This window comes from Cavia porcellus, unplaced genomic scaffold, assembly GCF_034190915.1.
Source record: "Cavia porcellus strain 051 isolate PalLab524CR breed Dunkin Hartley unplaced genomic scaffold, mCavPor4.1 scaffold_30, whole genome shotgun sequence".
In the NCBI taxonomy this organism is placed as follows: Eukaryota; Metazoa; Chordata; class Mammalia; order Rodentia; family Caviidae; genus Cavia; species Cavia porcellus.
Window position 1 is genome coordinate 17,973,656 of NW_026947513.1, and position 22,820 is coordinate 17,996,475.

Here is a 22,820-nt window from a genome sequence, read left to right on the forward strand (position 1 = left end):
GTGTTCATTGTTTTGTTTTTATTGGTTCTATTGTTTTGTTTGATTTTCCTATGTCTGATGGTACTTGCAGCTACTTTGAAGACAACACAAGGCATTAAGGTAGCCATTGTGAATTTCCTATTATCCTATTTTGAAGCCCTCTATCATTTACTCTGTTTTGTTTTGATTGACTTTATTCTGTTTTATTTTGCTTGGTTTTATTTTCTTTAAAATAAAAAGAAATTCTAAGCTTCTCAAGTTGACACAGTGTGTCAAACATTACAATCCACCGCTTTGTCAACTTAGCAACCACAGTTCTTTAAACAGGTTTCCAGATAAAAAGAGATGCTTATTCTTATCATTTCACAACTTGCACATTACAACACAGGTTTAGCAATCCTTAAGAACCAGTATTAAGTCAATCAATGTTATATTACTGTCTTGGCTACAGTCTTATTTTTCTCATTGCTGGAATAAAATACTTGACACCCAAAATGAAGGAAGAAAAGGTTTGTTTAGCTCATTGTGTGGAGGTCTGATCTGGCCCATGGATCAATCCATGGGGTATATACCTGGAGGGGGAACGGGGATGAAATAAAACGGGGAAGACAGAGATTGAACAAGTCGAGAGAATCCAACCTAGCCTGGTTTATTCAGGAAGTGGTCACATCCTTTATGGGCCAAGGGCAGGCTGGTGGGACAGGAAGAGGCTATGGGGTGGTTTCTGATAGGTCATCATGACATCCAGGTATGTGACGTAAGCAGGAGAGGATTATGGTTAATGTAGGCAGGTGCATTATGTGCCCATAGGAGAGAGAGACAGGGAGGCAGCAATGGGGCTGTCGCACCACTCCCTACATCTCCTCCCTTTCTATATTATTTAATCAGGAGTATGGCAAGGCCCTGTGAGGACAGCACCTGCCTTAGGTCAAGGAACCTCATTACATGGACCCAACCAGGCTTTACCCATCATGGGCTTGCAGGACAGCAGTTGGTCCTGTGCCTGTCTTAGGAGGCCGATGGAGTAACATGTATGTCCTAGTTGCCCATCTCTGGCTGCCTGTCCATTGCCCCAGGGCAGTTGGGCCACATCGTCATATGGGCCACTCGTGGGAATTCCTTCCCAGTAGGTTTGTTGATCTGCCATCTCCAGCTGGTGATAAGTGTACCTGAATGGGCTTTGCCATAAACGCATCTATCCGGTTATTAATGAGCGTCATAATCCTGTGAAAAATACAAGAACCCACAGAGAGGAGAAGCAACAGGACAGCTAGGGAACCCAAAAGGGGCACTAGGTAAGAGAAAAGTCCCCCCCACATAGAGGAGAAGGAGTTAGTAGCCATTTGTTGTCATCGCTGTTGAAGCCGTTCTTCTATTTCTTGGAGCTTGCTTCACACAACACCGGACTGATTGACATAGAAGCAACATTTTTCCTGTAAGGCAAGACAGATTCTCCCCTGCTCTACCTGAGCAGGTCTAGCTCTCGTCTGTTTTGTAAGACAACCTCTGCCAGTGAGTCTAATTGGTTTTGGAGAGTTTTTATCATAAAGGATAAGGCTTGAACATCTTTAGACAACTGGTTGGACAGGTCAGCATATTTATCTAAGGCAACGGTGAGGCCAGCAGTACCCGTGGCTAGAGTGCCAGTGATGCCCATTCCCACCAAAAGTGGGATCGGTGTTATGCTCATTTTTGATGGCCAGTAATGTAATCAAGTGTTGGCCCCAGGACAGGTTGTTCACCTGAGATAATATCTATGTTGGGCAGGAGGGACGCAGTTATGCATGTACCTGTCCAGTTGGCTGGAATATAGGTATAGGCCCTATTATTACCGCAGACAAAAATGTGTCCTGTCGGGGGGCACAGAGGGCCTGTATGATTGACAAGTTGAACACAGGTGGTGGACAGGAGATGGCCCATATCTGTAAGGGTAGAATCATTTTGGAGAGAGCCCTGTAGGCAAGTCATGGATATGTTGGGTGTCAATGGCTGGACTAGAAGTGATTGGGAAGGTCTACAGGTAAAATTATGTGGATCACGAGAGGTGTCAATTGTTGAGTTGGAGGGGATGGCTAAGGGCATAGGAGTGCCTAAGGCCATGCACAACCAGCAGTCTTGCGTTAAAGCAGGGTTAGTGAGGTTAAGTACATGGTGAGTGGGTGAAAGGATATCATAAGTTTGTGGGTCTAAATCCACATCCCGTGATTTGGGGAGAGCTAATGGATGGTAATTGATCTTTGGGAATAGACTGTCTTCTATTAGTTTTTTTTCAACATAAAGTTCTCTCATTTTGTCTTGAGGACCTCCCCCATCTGAGACATGGATTGGAGCCCTCTTATACCAACAGACCGGCTTGTTGATTTTGCCTTTGCAGGAGGCTTGGGTATATATGGGGCTTCCCGATACAGAGGGGTTGAGGCCCCAATCACCTCTGGCTGCTAGCATTTTTATTTTTGTAAGTATGGCTGTAAAATAAGTGGCATTATCTAAGCCAGTATATTCTTGTACAGCATCATAACAGGAGCTATGTATCTCTATCTGATATGACTTATACTCCTGTGGGCAAGGCCCCGGTCGGTTATTTTGTTTGAGTATAATTTGGGGTTTAGTTTTGCATTCCCAATTTTGAGTTGATCCCCCTGTAGGGGAGGGTCTGGCCACGAGAACCGCTAAGGGTCAGCTGCCAGACGCAGGCGCCATTTTAAGAGCACCACGAGGCTTGCCGGAGGCAGGCACCATCTTAGGAGCACTATAAGGCTGTGTAGCTTGGAGGGCCTGCAATTGAGTTGAAAGATTTTGGTATTCTTTTTCTAGCTGTATCTGTAGCTGTCCCTTTCTCTTTGTTCTAATTCCACTAGTGTGCTAGAAGGTTGAGGGCAGACGCTAAGGGCATCATCATAGTCAGGGGGCTTAATGGCGGCCAGTGCCACAACAGGGTCAGGATGGTATGTAGAGGCTTGTTCTAGTTGTTCCCAGTCGACCTCTTGAAAATCAGAGAGGTCGGGGTATAAAGACTTATATGAATCCCCAATTGGCCGTGAAGGCATGGGGAGTGGCGGGCTGCCATCTTGGAACCTGTCAATCATGTCGACAGGGGGAAGTGGCAGCAGATCACCATCTTGGAGGACCTCTAACAGGTCGTCAGCCTCTGTGTCTGAGAGGTCAGAGGCTTCAGAGTTTTCTGAGGACAGTTTTAGGGTAGAATTAGCGGAGTCACGCAGGGCCCCTCACCTTGTGCGACCATCTCAATCTGAGGATCTGCATGCTGCTGGGTCAGCAGCTCAGAGATTAAATTCCAGTATACAAAGGTGGTTACCAGAACCTTTTCCAGACTGAAAGCCCTATAATAATCTTTTAGAGCATCTCCTACTCTTTTCCACCTCTTGGTATCTATAGAGCCCTCTAGGGGGAACCAAGGGCAAACCTTATGAATAAATTGAAAAATACTGCAATAATTCTTTAGTTCTAACCCTCACCCTTCTTGTCTTTAATGCCTTGCTAAGGCCTCCCACAAACAATTCATGTTCGCTCAATGCTTGACCCATGTCCGGGAAAGGGAATGGGGTTGCCATTCACTCACCATGACTCAGGCAGCACATTGGGCAGTCGTCCACACAGGTCTCGGTCCTTGATTCAATTTGTTTCCACTTTTAGCCAGCATTCTCAAATGGCTCCCTCATTGACTCCCCCATGCCAGGAGCCCCCACACGCCACTTGATCTGGTCCATGGATCAATTTGTGGGGTATATACCTGGAGGGGGAACAGGGATGAAATAAAACAGCGGGGAGACAAAGAGAGATTGAAGCAAGTCAAGAGAATCCGATCAAGCCTCATTTATTCAGGAAGTGGTCACATCTTTATGGGCCAAGGGTGGGCTGGTGGGACAGGAAGAGGCTATGGGGTGGTTTCTGATAGGTCATCGTCACATCCGGGTATGTGACTTAAGCAGGAGAGGATTATGGTTAATGTAGGCAGGTGCATTATGTGCCCATAGGAGAGAGAGATGGGGAGGCAACAATGGGCTGTTGCGCCACTCCCTACAGAGGTCCATAATCAGTTGGTTCCAAAGCAGGATGGCATAGCACTGGTACAACACTTCAAGGCAGCAGCCAGCAAAAGCAACCAAAAAAAAAGAGAGAGAGAGAGAGGGAAAAGCAAGCCTCTTTTTCTCCCTTATATTGAAGGAGGCCACCTTCTGCCCCCAAGGATGATTATAGCACTCACAAAATCTCTGTGCCCTCCTCTTGCACAGGATGAGGATATTTACAAAATAAGAATCCTGTCTTCCTGCTGAGTTTGTTAGTTAAACTTCTAAACTTTTCAAGTTGATGCAATGTATCAGCCATAATAATGTTAGAATCATAGCATTCCATGCCTAGACCCCCCCAAAACTCAGCCATGTCCCTTATACACACTCCATTAGTCCCCATCTAAGAGTTGCCAAAGATGTAACAGTTTAATTTCTTTTTTCTGTTCTTTATTAATTTTTTTATTTTAAAACTAAGCATAACAAAACAGATCAGAAGTAAACAATGTAAGTGACACAGATTTCAAGGCAAGACAACAGGAGATCTTCACTGTCTAGCATAGTATCTCTTGTTTTCTTCTAAATAGTTGTCTGTATCTTCAAACACATTGAATACATACAAAACAAAATAGTATTCAACTGATCAGAACAGAGTAGTGAAGGCATTATAGGCCTTCAAAACCAGACAGTAGGAAAATCAACAATGGCTACCTTAATGCCTCTTGTTCGCTTCAAAATAGCTGTCCATACCTTCATGTATGTTGAAATTAAACAATACAAAACAGAGTAACACCACTCTGAACAAAGAATAAAAGCATTACTGGATTTCACAGCATGACAGTACAGAATTAGCAATGGATACCATGTCTATTTTTCTTTAAAGTAGCTGTTCATTTCATCACACATAATAAAATTGATTCTTGTAAACTGTTTAGGAGAAGTTCTAGGTGTGTGTAAGCCTCCATGTATACTTATCCTCTCTGCATTAGAGGGGAAAACAAAACAATTTACTAGAAAAATAAGAAACAAAAAGATAAATAAATAACAATAGCCAAGAGCCCAAAACAATGATGATACAGGCTTTCAAAACAAGGTGGTAAGAACAGAACTAAGGTTGATATTTTACACAGTGATCTTCACGAGTTCTTCAGGTCACTTGACAAAAACACGCAAAATTGTTCCATTCCTACGAATGTTAACTGCTTTGTTCTATGAACTTATAGAATTTGTAGCACAATCATCTTAGCTATCCAAAGTGTGTTTATACAAATTTAGATACTTTTTCTTTTCCCTTCCTTTTTTCTTTTCCTCTTTTTCCCTGAGGTATTATTTTTTCCTCTTTGAGCAGATTCTTTCCCTTTCACTATATTGATTGAGATTTTGTATGTACTCTTACCATTTCTTACACTAGGGAGACAATATGGTATTTACACATATGAGTTTGATTTATTTCACTTATGAGTATGGTCTCAAGTTGCATCCATTTACTTATAAATATCTCAGTGTGATCATTCTTTATAGTATTCAATTGTATAAAAATACCGTATCTTTTTTATCCATTCCTCAGTTGATGGACACTTTAGGTTGTTTCCAAGATCTGGCTATGACAAATTGTGCTGCTATAAACATGGGTGTGCACATATCATTGTGATAAGATGCTTTCAGTTCTTCTGGGAATATGCCCGGAAGTGGAATAGCTGGGTCAAATGGGACTTCCAATCCCAGCTTTTTGAGGAACCTCCAGACTGACCTCCACAGTGGTTGCACCAGTCTGCACTTCCACCAAGAGTGCAGAAGAGTTCCTTTTTCCCTTTGCAACCTCTCCAGCATTGGTTGTTGGTGGTTTTCTTTATCCTGGCCATTTTTTCTAGAGTGAAATGGAATCTCAGAGTGGTTTTTAATTTGGATTTCTCTAATAACCAATGATGCTGCACATTTTTTCATGTATTTATTTGTCATTTGTATTTCTTCATCTGAGAACTGTGTATTCATTTCAAATGCCCATTTTTGGATTGAGTCTTTGAATTTTGGCTGTCTGATTTTTAAAATTGTTTATATGTTCTAGATAGAAGCTCTTTGTCTGAGAGACAGTTGGCTAAGATTTTTTCAAAATTCATGGGTTTCCTTTTTACTCTGTTGGAGATTTCTTTCGACATGCAAGACTTTTTAATGAGATGAGATCCCAGTTATTGAGTCTGGAAAGTATTTCCCATGCAGTTTGGTTTTTGTTCATGAATTCTCTACCTACCCCTATGTCTTCAGGATTTTTACCTATTTTGTCTTCCAGCAGATTTAATGTTTCTGTTTTAAGATTTAGGTCTTTGATCCATTTTGACCTCAGCTTAGTACATGGTGATAGGCATGGGTCTAGTTTTAGTTTTCAGCATATAGAGAGCCAGTTTTTCCAGCACCGTTTATTAAAGAGACTGTCTTTCTTCCAATGAATTGTTTGGCCCCTTTATTAAAGATACCAAAAGCAGAGTGTGTTTGTAGTTGCAGTTGTATCTTCTAATCTATTCCATTGATTTCAGGATTATTTTTATTCCAGTACCATGCTGATTTTATTACAGTAGCTTTGTAACTTCAAGTCAGGGATTGTGATGCCTCCTGCCTTGACTTTGTTGCTCAGAATTCTCTTTGCTATTCTAGGTCTTTTCTGCTTCCAGATGACTTTTAGGAATGATTTCTCTATAACTGTAAGGTATGCTAGTGGTATTTTGATTGGGATTGCATTAAACCTGTATAACAATTTTGGAAGAATGGCCATTTTCACAATATTTGTCCTTCCTATCCATGATCAAGGAATGTCTTTCCATTTTCTGAGATCCTCTTCAATTTCTTTTTTCAAGGCATTATAATTTCCCCTGAATAGATCTTTTACTTCTTTTGTTAGACAGATTCCTAAGTAATTCATTTTTTTGGATGCTATTATGAAGAATATGGCTTCTCTTATTTCTCTCTCAGTGAGTTTGTTGTTTGTGTATAGGAATGCTATTGATTTTTGAGTGTTGACTTTGTATCCAGCTATATTACTGAATTTGTTTATTATATCTAAAAGTATTTCAATGGAGTTTTGGGGGTCTTCTATGTAGAGTATCATGTTGTCTGCAAGTACTGATAATTTACCTTCTTCTTTTCCTATTCTTACTCCTTTTATTTCTCTCTCTTGTCTAATTGTTCTGGCTAGTATTTCCAGCACTATATTGAGTAAGGGTGGTGATAATGGACATCCTTGTCTTGTTCCTGATTTTAGAGTAAAGACTTTCAGTTTTTGGCCATTTAATATGGTGCTGGCTGTTGTTTTGTCATAGATGGCTTTTATCATATTGAGGTAAAGACCATCTATTCCAATTTTATGTAAGGTTCTTACCATGAATGAGTTTTGACCTTATCAAAAGCTTTTCCTGCATGTATAGAGATGATCGTGTGGTTCTTATTTTTGGCTCTATTGATATGGTGTGTTACATTTATTGATTTGCATATGTCTGAACCATCCCTGCATGCACAGGATGAATCCCACTTGGTCGTGGAGTATAATCTTCTTGGTGATTAGCTGCATTCTGTTTGCCAATATTTTATTGAGAATTTTTGCATCTATGTTCATTAGGGAGATTGGCCTGTAGATCTCTTTTTGGGTTGGGTGTTTCTCTGGTTTTGGTACAAGGATAATACTTGCTTCCAGGAATGAGTTAGGGAGAATTGCTTCCTTTTCAAGTTCACTGAAGAGTTTGAGGAGTGTTGGCATTAACTCTTCTTTGAATTTCTTATAGAATTCCACAGAGAATCCATCTGGACCTGGGCTTTTCTTTGTTGGCAAGAATTTAATTAATTACATTTTCAATTTTATTAATTGAAATTGGGTTATTCAGCAGTTTTACATCTTCTTGATCCAGCTTTGGTCATTCATATGTTTCTAGGGATCTGTCAGTTTCTTCTGTGTTATCAAACCTAGGAGAGTAGAGGTTTTCAAGATAGGTATTGATGATCTTCTGTATTTCCACAGGGTCTGTGTGATTTCACCCTTTTCATTCCTTGCTGCATGAATTTGAGCTTTTTCTTTACTTTTTTAAATATGGTTGGCTAGGGGCATATCAATTGTATTTACTCATTCAAAGAACCAAATCTTTGATCATTGATTCTTTGTATTGCTTTCTTAGTCTCTACTGCATTGATTTCTGCTCTGATCTTTATAATTTCCTCCCTTCTTTTGGCTTTGGGCTTGACTTGCTCTTCTTTTTCTAGATGTTTGAGGTGTAGCATCAGGTTGTTTATTTGTATTTGTTCTGTTTTCCTGATGTGGGAATTCACCGCAATAAATTTTCCTCTGAGGACTGCTTTCATTGTATCCTATAGGTTCTGATAAGTTGTATTTGTATTTTCATTTGTTTATAGATATTATTTAATTTCTTCTTTAATTTCCTCTGTGACTCACTGATTGCTCAGGAGTATCTTATTCAATTTCCATGTGTTTGTCAGGTTTTTGCAGTTTCTTTTGTCATTAATTTTTAGTTTCATGGTGTTATAATCTGATAATATGCATGGGATAATTTCAACTCTTTTGCATTTATGTAAGCATGTTCTGTGGGCTAGTATATGGTCTATTTTAGAGAACATCCCATGTGCTGCTGAGAAGAATGTACATTCTGATGTTGTTAGGTGGAACACTGAATACATCCACCAAGCCCATTTGTTCACAGGTGTGATTCAGTTCTGTTATTTCTTTGCTAATTTTCTGTCTAGTTGATTTGTCTGTTTGTGTCAATGGGTATTAAGGTCTCCTGGTATAGCTGTGTTACTGCTTATTTGATTTTCATTTCTGTTAGTATTTGTTTTGTATATCATCATCTAAAAAGAATGACAAGTTTTCCAAACATTAAAAATATTCATTTCAGATTCCTGATAGCATATATGAATATCTGCTCTTCAAAATGCTTTAGAACTAGGCCAGTTTTAACATCTTAGTGGTCCCCTCATTCACTGATAAATGAGTAAAATCTTCCATGTGGTCACTGTATATTTGCATAGGAGTCATGGTACAATTTATTGAAGATTATAGTCTAGAAGCTGTAATGGGACTCATCACCACTCACCTCTGGGGGGACAAATAGCAAATGTTAAGCATTATGTAACTGATTTTTAAGTAAAATGTGAATAAATGCTGGAAAGGTGAAATCTACAGTTCTCAGCCTTCCAAGAGACTCTACTGTTGCCCAGGGATTGCAGTGGCATCCTCTTCCCCTGGGATAGAGATACCTTAACCCTCACTAGAGATTCCTCACAAGTTTTCTTCTAATGCTCTCCCAACAGCAATCCCATTAAAGCAATCATTCCCTTGAGCTTTCAAGCGACTTCTAAGCAAAAAGAGAAATACTACAAAGAGCTAAAGTCCAATGAATTCCTTTTATCTGCTGAGAACACAGAATGATTGGTTGTTTTTCCTTAACAAGCATGAGAGTTTTGTTTGGTTGTTTCATTTTGTGGCACCATGGATCCAAACCAGGGCTTCATACATGCTAAACACATGCTCTGCTCTGGGCTGCATCCCTAACACAAACAGGATGTCCTTAAAAATCAAGGGATGTGGGAAACAAGTTCAGATGTTGATAATCATAATTTAAGTACCTCACTCATGAGGATCAGGGAACATCAGCAAAACAGGAGTAGCTGAATGGAGAATAATCCCCAGAACTATTGTTCAGAGGTGGGAAAAAAATACTGCCTAATACTTTCCAATAAAACAGGCAAAATTTGACTGAGATTTCCAGAATTATTTTAACACTCTGGGAGGAAGGACGATTACAAGTCAAGTGAGAATCATTCTGGATCAGAGATTTTTAATATCAGCACAATTGATGTTGGGGGCTGCCCTGTGTATTGGAGGATGCTTAGCAACATCTGTGATGTTATTATACACAGCTAAGCCAGGCAGAAATAGTACAGGCAGGCAGATAGGGCCAGGGCCTGGGAGAAGCCTGGAATTTGGTGCATATATATTTAAGATTGTTATCTCTTTATCTTGAAGTTTTCCCCTAACTAGTATGTAGTGACCTTCTTTATCTTTTTTTGATCATTCTTGGTTTGAAGTTCACATTGTCTGCAACGCAATAGCTACCCCCTGCTTATTTGGGGGGTTCCTGTTGCATGGAGTATTGTTTTCTATCCTTTGACTTTCAGTCTGTGCGTTTTCTTTTGGGTTAGATGAGTTCCTTGTATATAGCATATGGTTGGATGTTGCTTCTTGATCCATTCTGCCAGTCCATTTCTTTTAATTGGTAAATTGAGGTCATTTACATTAATGGTTATAACTGATATATATTGGTTTATTTTTGACATGTTATCTTTCTGCTGATGATTTTTTACCTTTTCACTCTTTTGTTGCCTTGCTTAGTGGGTTTTTTCCTATGCCTGTCTAGAATGTCTTTGCAGGTTGGTTTGGTGGTCATGAAATTTTTCCACTGTTCTTTGTCATGGAAGTATTTTATTTCTCCATCAATTTTGAATGACAGTTTTTCAGGGTACATCAGTCTGGGTTGAAAGTCATTTTCCTTTAGGATCTGAAATACTTCACTCCATGCTCTTCTTGACTTCATTGTGTTGAGAAGTCCGCTGTGATTCTGATAGGCTTTCTTTTATAGGTGATCTGTCTCTTCTCTCTAACAGCTTTTAATATTCTGTTCTTATGCTGGATTTCTGGGATATTGATTATTATATGCCTGGGTGTAGTTTTATTTTGGTTATGGCTATTTGTAGTTCTGTATGCTTCACTGATCTGTATGTCAGTTTCCATTCTCATGTTTGGGAAATTTTCAGCTGTTATTTTTGTAAATAACCTCTTGTTATCATTTGTGTTGTCACCTTCTTTTTTGTTTATACCTATCAATATTATGTTGCTTTTCTTTGCATCATCTCGCAGCTGTTGAATTGTTATTTCCTGATTCCTTGTTATTTTTAAAAGATCTTTCCTTTCCTGTTCACTAGCTGCAATCTTGTCTTCAGGGTCTGAAAGTCTATCTTCACTTTCATTGAGTTTTGCCAACTTTCAATGAAATTTTTAATTTCCTGTGTATCTCTTTGAATCTGCTTCATGTATTCTGTTTGTTTCTTATATTGTTTGTTCAAGGTTTCCATTGTTTTTGCATTGTCTCTCTAATTTCTTAACTATGTCTTCTTTAGATGTGTTCAGCTTTTCTTTCATTACATTTACCATTTTTTCTTTTACCTGGGGGATTATTTCTGATCTGAGTTATTTTATAGTTTCCCAGAGTTGTTTCTTTATTTCAGTTGCTATCATTTCAGGAGCCAGGTGTATGGCTTACATTTTGTTCTATGTTCATGTCTCCTAGGCTTGCTTGGGATGGGCTGGAGGTTTGAAATTGCATTTGGTCTTTTGTTTTGTCATTTTCCTATATTCCCTTAGGAAAGCTGAGAGCAAGATCTCAGTTATTTCTTGGGTTGTGAATATCTATCCCTATTGCTGGGAGTTTCCCCAGCCACTTGGTTGAAGGCAGGGCCTTACCAGTCTTGGAGCAAAGTGCCAAAGCTTTCCTGTGGGCCAGAGAGTGCACACTTTTGGCTTGCCAGGCAGAAGTAGGCAGCTGCCTGCCAGCTCAGGAGTTGCTGGGTGGGGCTCAGCTAGGCCCAGAAGGACCTCCCTCCCAGTGCATTGTCCTCCAGGAGGCTGGGCTTATGAGTCTAGAGAGTCTCCAGGCTCGAGGGAAGTGCCAAATCTTCCCTGTGGATTGGAGAGCACTGTGCACTTGCAGCTCGCCAAGCAGAATGCAGGCAGCTGTGGACCTCTTGGGAGTTGTTGGGCAGGCCAGGTAGCAACAGTTTCATTTCTGCTGATAAGTCCAAGTCCCAAGTCTCCTCTGAAATATAAGACAAGCTTTAGCTGCAAGCTCCTGTACAAATGAAAACAAAGTTAAACACTTCCAACATTCAATAGCACAGGACAATCATTTTCATTCCAAAAATTACAAACAGGAAGATACAAAGGATTGGGGGGAAAACAAGTCCAAAATCAGTGGGCAAACATTGAGTCTTATAGTTTCCTGTGCAGTATATAAGGTAATCTGTGACAAATTGTTAGCTCCAACGAGCTTACATGGCTCAACACTTCTGGTGGTTGGAACTCATATAACTTCTCTCTTAGGCCTGCTCTGCTCCCTCCTTGCAGATTTCCTCAGATGATCCACATACCTGGTTCCTCCAAATTTCTGAGGTCTCCACTGCACCTTTGATTTCACCTTCTTCACCTGAAACATTGCCCTCTCAGGGCACCCTGCCTGCTCAAGGCCTTCAGTAATTGGAGTGGAAGTTTTCTTAACCCTGCAACTCTTGCATTCTGCATACACCTAAAACTGGTACAACATGGGTGAAGCCAAGGTCTGCTGCCAGTTGGAGCAGTAGCCAGGCTTTCCTCTCTATTGGTTTTAGGATTTGAATCCCTGGATCTTTGGGCACTCTGAATCCAATTCTGAGGAACAAATTTTCTATGCTACTACCATTCTGAAACATGGTGCTCTGCAGCTTTCTCCACAAAGCAAATCTTTCACTTTTGCAGTTTTAAGGCTGCAAAGAGTGGTGACTTGCTGCTTCTTGTGATGCTCTCATGCTATCTTTTATATTCTTCTGTTTCTTCTCAGAAATCAAAACTTCCTCAGTTCTTTGTAGTACACAGATTTACTGAAGTTTCCTATCTGGCTAAATTCACAACACTTTGAATCACCCTTCTGGGCTCTTTGCTCTTAATTCTCAGAGTAAAGCTGGCTAAAGCCCCACAATAGACTTTCCACTGTCTCAAAAATTTGACTGTCTTGAAATTTCTTCTGCCAGATTAATTTGTCCACTACCTTTAATTGTAGTCTCAGGCAAAATCTCTGGACATGAGCAAAATGCAAGCCATAACCCACATCATCTGGAGTCCAGCATCCAGTACAATCCTTCTTCCCAAACATGGTCTTTACTAGCAGGATTTCTATTAGCCTTCTGGTCTTCTGAGTTCTGACCAGACTCACACACAGAACAGCCCAAGGCAGTCCAGAATTGCTCTATCAGGCAACATCTTTGAATCTTTCCAAACTCTTCCCACAAGCCATTCCCAAAGATTCTTGAACTACGTGGTCAAGTATGATCACAGCAATGACCCCACTGCTGGTACCAAGTTCTATCTTTGTTACTTTTCTCTCATTGCTGAGACAAAATACCTAACACCCAAGATGAAGGGAAAAAGGTTTATTTGTCTTATAGTTTGTGGAGGTTTCAGTTCATAATCAGCTGGCTCCAAAGCAGGTTGGCATGGCAGAAGAGCAACAGTTCAAGGCATCCAAAGACAGCAAAAGCAGCAAGAACAAGAAGAGAGGAGATAAATCTTCTTTTCCTTCCTTATACTGTAAGCAGGTTACCACTCTCTAGAGTGGAGGTAGCACTTACACCATCTTCCTTACATCCTCTTACACAGGATGAGGATGTTTATAAAGTTAGGATGCTGGCCTCCTGCTGAGTCACTTCATTAAACTTCTAAACTTCTCAAATTGACACAATGTATGAAGCATTACACAGTGTAACAGGGTTGAGAGGTAGTGGCCCATTAAGAGATTATTTAGGTCAGAGAGGCTCCATCCACATAAATGGATAGCACCTTTCTTGAGACTGTTGAATCACTTGAGAAAGGATTGTTTCTCTTAGTAGTAGATTGGGTTTTCTGGAAGTGCATTAGTTACCTGGTGTCTTGGTTACTTTTACTTTTGTCTCATTGCTAGGAAAAAATACCTGACACCCAAAATGAAGGAAGGAAAAGTTTATCTTACAGTTTTTGGAGGTTTCAGTCCATAATCTGCTGAATTCCAAGGCAGGGTGGCACGACAGTGGAGCAACACTTCAGAACAGCACCCAGAACAAAAAGAGAGCCAGAGAAAGCCTCTTCTCCTCCCTTATATTTTACACAGACTATCCCCTCTGCTCCCCACAGTGGGTATAGCACTCATAAAATCTCTATGAGTTCCTCTTGTACAGGATGAGCATATTTATAAGTAAGAATCCTGGCTCCCGGCTGAGTCTCCCAGTTAAGCTTTTAACCTGCTCAAATTGACATAATGTATCAACCATAACACCTGGTTATTATAAAACAAGGTCATTCCTGGTATTTTCCGATTTCACACAAGCTCACTTGCCACTCTGGTTCATGCTCCTGCCATAGGATGTACCTTGCCATGTTAACATGACATAGCATAAAAACGTCACCAGATGTGGCTTGGACATTCCAGTCTCTAAAATCACAGGCCAAAGTAAACCTCTTTTTCTTCAAAAGTACTCAGTCCCAGGCATTTTGTTATAGCAACACATAAGACACTGACTACAACTTCCAGTAGAGGTATCTTCTAAAGGCAGATGTGGAAACTGTGGCAGGCATGTGACTTAGCATGAATTTTTTTTTCCAGTCTTTGAAACCTCTATGAGACTGATCATTTTGCAGAGGAAGACACTGAGGATCACAAAGATAAGACAGATTTCTCAGTATCGCAGTAGTGAGTGGCAGAGCTGGATGTCAAATTCAACAGCAAACATTGGGCTACTTCTCTGAGATGAGATTTCTTGCAGTAGTCACATCATCTCCATGAATAGATTCAGGAGACAGTGCCTCTTCTGAAACAAGATACAGTCTTCTTCCAGAACCCACAGGAACTCAGCCCCCAGGTAAGAAACTGAAGCTTCTAATGAAAAAAACAATAAAGATAAACTGCCAGGGTCAGAAATTGGTTCGGAAAACCCAAACTTGACATTTTATTCTCATGAAATAGCTAATGATATTACTTCATACTTACAGGTAGAATTTTGTAATGAATTTGTGTATTAAAAAAGCAAGGATACTTTCAACACTCCTGAAAAAATCACTAACAAATGACCAAAGAAGCCATCTCTTTGCAGTCTCACTTTTGGCCAGAAGATGGGGCAAGGCGCCTCTTTGTGCAAGGTGGATGAACAAGAACACCTCCTGGTCAGCCCAAGATTGCCAGACAAGGAGGCTGCACGTGTCCTTTCTGGTGCTTGGAGACACCATGAGGGACATCCGGGAAGACCTGATAATAGTCCTGCAGGACGGTGCTGGAAAATAAGGCAAGAATCCTTAGGTAAAAACCAACCTGATCCACCAAAAACAAAAGTTAGGGGATGCAACAACTGGCAAGTGGGACCCTAGACCTGTTGCTAAGTTGTGTGACCCCACTCAAGCCCCCAACATTCAGTTGTATGGGCAGGAGGCCCTGCTCAGTCTTTGAACAGAGCAGCCTGGCTATGTACAGACCTGAGCAAGCTGCCAGGAGTGGACCCTGCAAAGCCAGGGACAGCCCCCTGCCATCTCCGGAGCTGCTAACATGCCAGTGTCAGCAGGGGGTGGAGCCAGTACCCCAGGTCAGCACTGCTGGTGAGCATGTGTCCTCTGCCACACTCCCAACTGCTCCCTTCTCCCACAAGGAGCTGAGCAGCTAGTGATTCGTCACCATCCATTCTGTATCTGTCCAAAAGGCTGACCTCTTTAAACAAAGAAATGAGGAATTTCTACCGTCTTCCCTGGTGCTTCTGTCCTAAATCCTGGGGCAGAAATCAGGTCAGCTTCTCCAGTCTCACACACACATACATATACACACACGTGCGCACTTCCAAATTAAAATTCAATGAGATCACGAAGAGTATAGTTTGCTATACACACATTTAAAAACATGAAATAAAAGTTGTATTGCAGGCAGTGACAAATGACTGTTTTATGAAGGAACCATGTAACTCCATTGAAGAGGGTTGGTAACAAGAGAGTTGTACTTAGTCACACTGGCAGACTTCTGACTGGATATCTGAAGGCTAAAAACACAAAGATCTGTGTACTTGCACTACACTAATTGGTAAATATATTTCTCAAAGCGGTATATGTTCAGGCTACATGTAGGCTATGTATGTTAATAACTTTCTTGTTCCTGGGACAAAATACCAGACACAACTTGAGGCGGTTTACTTTGGTTCACAGTTCCAGTCCACAGCGATCTCTAAGGCAGAAACAGGGGTGACTGAGGGCTGAGGGGCAAGGCAGAGGAAAATGTGCTTAGCCAGTGGCAGTCAGAAACGGACAGAGAGAGAGAGAGATGAGACAGAGACAGAGAGAGGAATCAGGGACAAGAATATAAGCCCCTAACAACTCACCTCTTCCCCTCCTAAAAGCAAATGAACTACAGAATTCATCACTGGATAAACCAATTGAATATAACAACCCCAAAAGCCAATCACCTTCAACATGCATGAAACTTTTGGGGGGCATTTTAGATATAAGCCATAACACTAGATTGAACAAACACACATGCAAAAATTTGTAGGTAATAAGAATCAGGTTTTCTTACTATACAAGAAAAAATATATAAATAAGGAAAACAAGAAGGTCAAAACGAATACCAAGGAACAACACTGGAATCAGAGGTATCAATATGTCTTGGGCTTTTAAGATAACAGAAACACCAAAAGATGTGTGCATATGCCTGTGTGTGTGTGTGTGTGTGTGTGTGTGTGTGTGTGTGTGTGTGTGCGCGCGCGCACAAGGGAGGGCTAGAAGCTGAGGTGCCCAGTATCAATGAGCACATCTCCTATCTTTCACTTTTGAACATCGTTCTCTAATAAAAAGTTTCCCTGGATTTGTTATTGCTTCCAGAGCTGTGGTAAGGAACACACAAAAAAGATGAGCCTGGAGCATCTTGAGGTGCCAGAAATAAAGGGTAAGAGAAAGGGGAACAGAGAGAAAAGGAAAAGCATGAAGTCACATTGAAGGATAGAGGCAGGCACCTGAAAGAGATCCTATCCCAGTGTACGTACTGCAGGCAAAGTCCACCAGCAGATGGTGCAGTGGGCTGCTGGACTCTCATCAAAAGCTAGGCTGATATGGAAGTCCTAACTCTTAGGACCTATGGATGTGTCCTATTTGTAAATAGACCCTCTTTGGCACAATGTAAGTCACACTGGATTACAATGGGCCTGAAATCCAATGAGGAATACCCTTCTAAGGACAGGAGATACACCACAGGAAGGAGGCCATGTGCAGACCGGGGGATATCTGGAGGTGAAGCAGCTGAGAAACAAGAATGCCAAGCACTTCCGGCAGACACCAGAAGTCAGGAGGAGGCTTGGAACAGACTCTCAGAGACTCCCGAAGGAACCGACTCCTTAGACAGCTGGATTCCAGGGAGTGGCCTCTTAAACTGTGAAGGGATGAACTTTTATTTTAGGTCACCTAGTTTTGGGCACTCTGTTAATGGGAGCCCTAGGAAAATCAGAGCTAGTAAGCCTTCTGACTAAAGGTTTAGGTGCAAATAGGATATTTGTCTACTCTCCATAAAATATGCTCTCAAATATTTTTTTAATTACAAAAGGGAAAAAATAGTAAATTTACCAAAGTGACACTTGTTGGACATCACTAGGTGACACATCACCATCAGCTTCCCCTGACATCATAGAATGGGAAGTTACCCTATGGTAACTTTCCCTAATGCAACTTCAGTCTGCCACAGAAAACAGGGAAGCCGAAGTTGCAAGGCATTCTACAAAAAAACTGAGCCATGTATCATAAAGTGTCACGATTGCGAAACAGAAAAGCAGTCCTGGCTACCAAAGATCACAGGAGACGGGGAACACTGGACAATCCAGTGCAACAGAAGTCCTGGAATTGAAGAGGTTTAAGCAAGTGATGAGGTCTAAGCAAGCTGATCTTTAGTTAACAGTATTGAACCGCTGTTCTGATTTTAGTGTATGTGCTGCTGAGGGGAGCACTGAGCCAATGCTGACTTCTTAATCAATTGCCCTGTGGTTATGTAAAACGTTAGCATAAAGGGGAACAAAGTAAAGAATATACATAATCTGTTGTTTTTGCAACTCTTCTATCTAATCTAAATTATCTCCAAATTGAAAAATATTGGGGTAGAAATATTGCAGGAGGGAAAATCCAATGAATATCTTTTCAAATGATGACTTCCTAAATCAAGACACAAGAAATCAGGCTCTGCAAGATTAAGCTCCGCCTTGTTGCAACGGTATTTTCAGTATATAAGGAACCACGGAATGAATCATACAAAACGAAGTTTTTAAGTTTAAGTTTTTTATTTTTATTTTTTATTTTTAACTCTGCTTTGGTAGTACAAAAGTTGTAAAAGTACAAACCAGACAGTTAAAAATACATTTGACATTCAAGACACTGAAAAATTTCCTTTACAAACTTTTTACATCAAGGTGGTAGCCAATGCATTTATTACATCAAGAAGCTGTATCTGGCATTAGTGTTTTGTACAGTGAGTTCATTGTGGGTCCCTGATCCTTCTGAGAAGGAGGAAAAACACATGAGCTGTAAACATCAGTTGCTTTGGGAACACTTAAGAATTCTCATCAGATAGTACAAACGAGTAAAAAGCTTATGTGTTGAAAATAGTGAATGCTTAACTTTTGGCATATTTGGAAGCCAGCCAGACAAAAACTGCTCAAGTATGAGAAAATATTTAAAATGTACTCTCAGTATAAATACAGTTTTAAATATTTTGAGTATTCTCTTGGTTTGCTTATATTGCTATAAAAGTGCTCTGACTTGAATAAAATTAAAAAAATAAAGCTGCAGAATATCTTACATTTTTATCCCTCAACATTTAGAAGGCAGAGTATATGAATATCTTAAGCAAAAAATTATGGATTTTATTTTTAAAGAAAAACAACTGGCCTAGATAGCATGTGTATTATTTACACTAATGCACACCCCAAGATCCCCAGACGGGGACTTTCTGGACAGCCATGAAACTCACTCCTATGCTGACTTCTCTTCCGCCATGTAGATGAGGCTATGCAAGATGCTGTTTACTAGTGGTCAGGAAGAAGTCACATGAAACTGACTCTACCATTCACCGAAAAGGTTATATATTTTTAGTTTGATGCAAGAAACAGAATTAAAAACAGGTATTTATAGTAAATACTTTGAAGTACATTTTTATGGAAATCATATTTTCAGGAGCCAAATGAGAAAGGTGCTTTTTCTCTTTGAAAGAAAAGAAGTATTCAAGGTGCATTACCAACACTGACATAGAGGCAGGAGTCTAGTCTTGGAGATTTCCTGACCCCTCACCCCAGATCTACTGAAAATACTATCTTTTGCCTCTGTATTCTTTCAGGTCGTTTATGAAGTATAAAGCTACAGAGACAGATACAGAGAAACAGAGTCAGAGAGACAAAGAGACAGAGACTGACAGAGACAAAGAGACAAGAGACAGAGGACAGAGACAGGGAGAGTTGGACAGAGAAAGACAGAGAGACACAAAGGGAGGGTGAGAAAGAATGAATGTTTCCAGGCCTGCAAGGAAAGAAGCCACTAAGTATCTTAAATACCAAGCGTGAGTTAGGAGACGAGAAGCAGCTGCACAAGGGAAACACACAGAGGTCGCATGGACCTGTGTTGCATGAGAGAGATGGTTGTTTTGTTTTGGGCTCAGTTTGTCATATTTTTTTAGTGAATTTAAGCCATTTCCCCCTTTATTCCATGGAGTTAAAAAAAAAAAAACAATTGATTAAGTCAAAACAAAACAGAAAATTCCCTCAGTATTTTGTGAGCACCCAAGGAAGGGCGTGATGGGAGCAGGAGTGAATGCCAAGTTCCTGCCTGGCCCAGCATCCAACCCCATCAGACTCTATGACCTTCAAGGGGTCACTTTCTCAGTGCTAGATTAGATTATTTTCCAGGATTTTCTGCCACAAAAGATTCATCTTTTGTAACAGCCAAATTATGTACAAAGATCACCTTACAACAAAAATAAAAATGGGATATAAGGTTTAGGGTAATAGCAACACACACACACACACAGCATGAGCTCACACTGCACACAAACAGTTCCTCTCCACATTACATAGTGGTCCTAAGGGGAAAGCCGCAGGGTGGACACCAAGACCAGAGCTTGGCGACTGGGAAAGGGGGTGACTGGGGGTGCGTGACAAGATAAAAGAATGAATTCTTTCCTTTTGTAGGAATGTAACGAATTTTTCACCAGACTTTTTAAAACTAAAACTGTTTTCAAAGCAAACAGTTGTGTAACCAGTGCAGCAACAATATTCCCTTTTAGGCTGTGTCCACATCCTGGCTGGCATCATGATAGGAACTACAAAATATATAAAAATATTCCTTAGGCAACTTCATAGCTTGTAAATGTTCAGTCTCTCAGGACTCTTCAAATAAAGTCCTCACTGCAAGAGAAAAAGGAAAAAGTGAAGCTTTAACAGGAGGGAAACATTACACACTGATCCACCTGAATATTTAAAGACACAGAACAACTGAAACCCAACCTCCCCCCATCCCCATCCCACCTCATCCCTTCCCCTATGACGCACTTCTAGAATTCAGTCAATGGAAATTTAAGTATCACAATTTCAAAAGGATCTCATTAACAAAGCTTGAGGAACAACAGAAGAAAAAAAAAAAGAGTTTGAGACCCCCAGGAGACTGGGAGCATCTAAGGTGGCTTCTAAGGCGGAGGAGGCAGCTGTGCTCCCTGTGGGTCCTGCAGTGCTTCTCCTGGGAGCACATTCTTGAATGCCTGTTACATTCAGTCACATAATGAGCTCCACAATGATGATCTCAACCACAAGGAACCTTGCATGTATCAGATAGGACGTCATTTCAAAGCCACACCACATGCGGATCACCTCGGGTCTCTACTGAGCATTTGAAACACTTGGGTCTTGGTTGGGTTTCATTGGCCAAGAACAGTGTTCAATGTGATGTCTTCCTTATCTTTTGAGGGTTTTTGCTGCACTGGGATTGAACACATACAGGGCAAGCACTCTTCTACTGGGGCACACATATTACCAGCACTTAGCTCTCCATTGAACCTAGAGAATGTTGTGTTGTGTTTTTATGGCATTCTAACTACTGGCCCTTGTTATGTCTACATTTACACTGCATTACAAAGAAAGCCGCCAATCTTGTAAAATACTGTAGTTTCCTGCTCTCCAAAGGGATTTTTACAAACAATTTGTCTGGTTCACAGCTTTGTGCTCTTTTACTTTCATGAATACTGAGCAAGATCAACATTATTGAGCCATCACTATCCTCCAGTGCAGGTGAACGTACACACACGTGCAGGTGAGCCTGTACAAGCCTGAGTAACAACATGGTCTGACTTCCCAACACCGTGTGTGCCTGTAAATGTCAAGCAATGCCAGAGATAAAACCGGCTTGCAGCAATAAAGAAGTACCAAAAAGATAACAAAGCTCTTAATTTAAAATTATACCATTCACTTATTTTATAGCTCAATTTTCAAGATAAATACTCCACTATCACCCATATTTCCTTTTCTGCCATTGATAATATTCATAGTGTTCTGCAGTAATTATGAGAGAAATCAGAGACAAAGACACATAAACAGAGAAAAACTGATCTTCCAAAAAGATGAGTTAAAGGATCATTATTCCCTTAGCTAAAAATAGAAATGAAATATTGTCCCCCAAAATGGCACAAATCAAGTATTTAGTGATAATTCCTAATACTGCTTTTTCACAACCCAACACAGTTGAACCATGAATTTGTACCATCTAGCTGACCACAATAAATGTGAGATTGCTTTCAGGAAAGAATCAATAAACATGAAAAATAATAGCACAGAAAAAGCTAAAATGACCAGAGATAAAGAAATATAAAAATGATCTGAGAGGGGAAAAAAAAAGTGAGAATTTTCCAGGAAAGCCTTAAATTAGGCTATTAACTAGAAACTAGGGATTTCACTATTTTTGCCTCCTCTTTTTTTCTCTCTTAGAAACTTGCATTTTTGTATTGAGAAAAATAGCAAGAGATATCAGGTCTGGTGTGTAATGTCTCATCACAGAAAAAGTTTTAACAACCCATTTAGAGTAACAAGAAAGTGACTAAGAAAGATTTTGATATCAGAAAAGCGGGGTCACTGCTCATGTTACATGACTATACAACACAGAAGCTTTTGGAAATGGTTCACAGGAGGGGTTTGGAAATGTCTAGAGATGCCGACTGATGAGGCCTAAAATGCTGTAAGCCAGAGTTTGATGGTAGATTTGTGTTGCAGCTCAGACCAGAATGCTGATAAAAACACGAATGGCAAAGACCAGGCTCTATAGACTCCAGCTGGGAAAAAAATGCTCCATTGGTAGCTGGATTTGACGTTATGTTGTGTTTTACCCTAAGAGAAAATTTGTCTATATTCTGCTCATATTCTGAGACTCTGGGAGAGACTGTGATTAAGGATGGCAGACCAATCTGTATATTTCAAGACAGCTGAACATTCACGCTGTAGCATGGTTACTTGCTTTCAGCAAGTGAGAAAATCAAAAACAAGAAGCCCATTTAAAAAGTTTTCAGTTTTTCCAGAAACGAAATGCCAAAAAAGATGGAGCAGAGCAAAGATTGCTGGAAAGATTAAAATTAAAAAGAAGTACAAGAAGTACTTGAAAGCACCACAGAACCAGCAAGATCTCACCCTTCATAGCCTCAGAGGTGCAAAAGTAAAAGATTTTGATTACAAAAGTTAGCTCCAAGGCACCCTGCTCAAGAATGGATGTTTAGGGAACTGAATCCCTGGGACTGGATTCACAGTACTCAGTCATCTATGTGTTCCAAAGCCTCTGCAGTCAGGGTTCAAATGGGGCCTGGCTACTGCTCCAGTTGGCGGCAGACCGTCTAGCCACATGGCGCTGATTTTATAGGCATGCAATACAAAAGTTGTGGGGTCAAGAAAGATTTTACCTAGATTTCAGAAGAAAGCCTGAGAGGCCAGGCAGTGTATACC

At 40.5% G+C, this 22,820-nt stretch overlaps 1 protein-coding gene across 1 annotated transcript in view; it reads right to left on the reverse strand.

Annotated features, from left to right (window-relative positions):
- Nucleotides 1-18,115: 18,115 nt before the first annotated feature.
- Rell1 (RELT like 1) overlaps nucleotides 18,116-22,820 on the reverse strand; it is a 64,426-nt gene continuing 59,721 nt past the window's right edge. The window contains exon 7 of the mRNA XM_003471534.4: nucleotides 18,116-20,249. The gene's annotated coding sequence lies outside the window, so the exon portion shown is untranslated. The remainder of the gene's footprint in view (nucleotides 20,250-22,820) is intronic.